Source organism: Aplysia californica, unplaced genomic scaffold, assembly GCF_000002075.1.
Source record: "Aplysia californica isolate F4 #8 unplaced genomic scaffold, AplCal3.0 scaffold00190, whole genome shotgun sequence".
NCBI lineage: Eukaryota > Metazoa > Mollusca > Gastropoda > Aplysiida > Aplysiidae > Aplysia > Aplysia californica.
In genome coordinates this window covers 649961-651142 of record NW_004797460.1, presented here as the reverse complement: position 1 = coordinate 651142, position 1182 = coordinate 649961, and positions in this window count along the sequence as shown.

The window sequence follows — 1182 nt, the reverse complement described above, 5'->3', positions numbered from 1 at the left end:
CAAGGGGTGGATGTCAACAGAGAAGTCCTTTCAAGGAATCAGACTTACCCTGCTCACCTCTCTAGCTTCAACAGCACAACGTCTGCTTCGATATCAAAGCACCCCTGAAATAACGGGTCACAAGAGTGTGACAAACATACAAAAGAAGTAGAGGAAAATGACAATAGTAAGGATTAGGAAAAAAAGGCAGCAGTTCCCTGTTGTAGTTCAGGCACAGTTATGAGCATGACATTGTTGGATCAGCCCATTTACTATTCTACTGTGCATTAGAACGAGAAATGTCCCCCCTTTGAGAACGGCCTAAAGACACTTCAGTCAGTTGCACCGCCCGGGGCGGGGGGTAGACAACTATCTGATTCTGTAACCCACTGCAGATGCCAAATATAAACAAGCACGTCTGAGAATGGTCCACGTGGGATTTGAACGATATTCGTCCGCACAGCAGCCTTCAAGGATAATAAGTGAGAGGCAAGGTCTTGAATAAGCCTACAAGTATAAGAAAAGACCCTCGTCGCTTAAAAGCTAGATCTGTAGATATCGATAGAAAGCAACACGTAAGTTGATGAACGAAGGAAAGATTATAAGGAAGAAAAAGAATAAAATACCCACTCACCTCAGTTTACTTCAATGGAAAGTGAATGGATTTTTGTTGTTTTCGTCCAGTATAGAATAGATGGACTCCAGGCTGTAATTGTAGCGAACAGGGGAAGTGTACAACCAGACGGCACTTCGCCCGGATGCGCGTATCTGGGTCACCAGCTGATCGTGGAGAAACGCGCGGTAAACAAAACAAACTGCGTCCATTGTTCAAGGCATTTTCGTTGATCGCAGACAAGCATGGCCATGGTTAGCACGAAGTGTTCTGATAACTGCACGTATTAAAATCAAAATCTGAGTTTCTTTCGATTTCCGAAGGATGACGAATATATTTTGATGAATAGAAAAATATAGATCAAAACAATGACAATATGATTGTTGTCCTGCCAGACTGATACTCCATTCACAAACTCAACACACTTCAACTTTGTTATATCAGCTATAAATTGTTGTTGTTTTTTTCCTGTCTAAATGCCCAAATGGAGCTTGCATTCTACTAGTGAAAGATATGTCTAAAAGTTGTCTAAATACAAAGTGCCGTCGATCGATTTTGGTACTTTCTTTGTCCGATTACCTCTTTTTTTT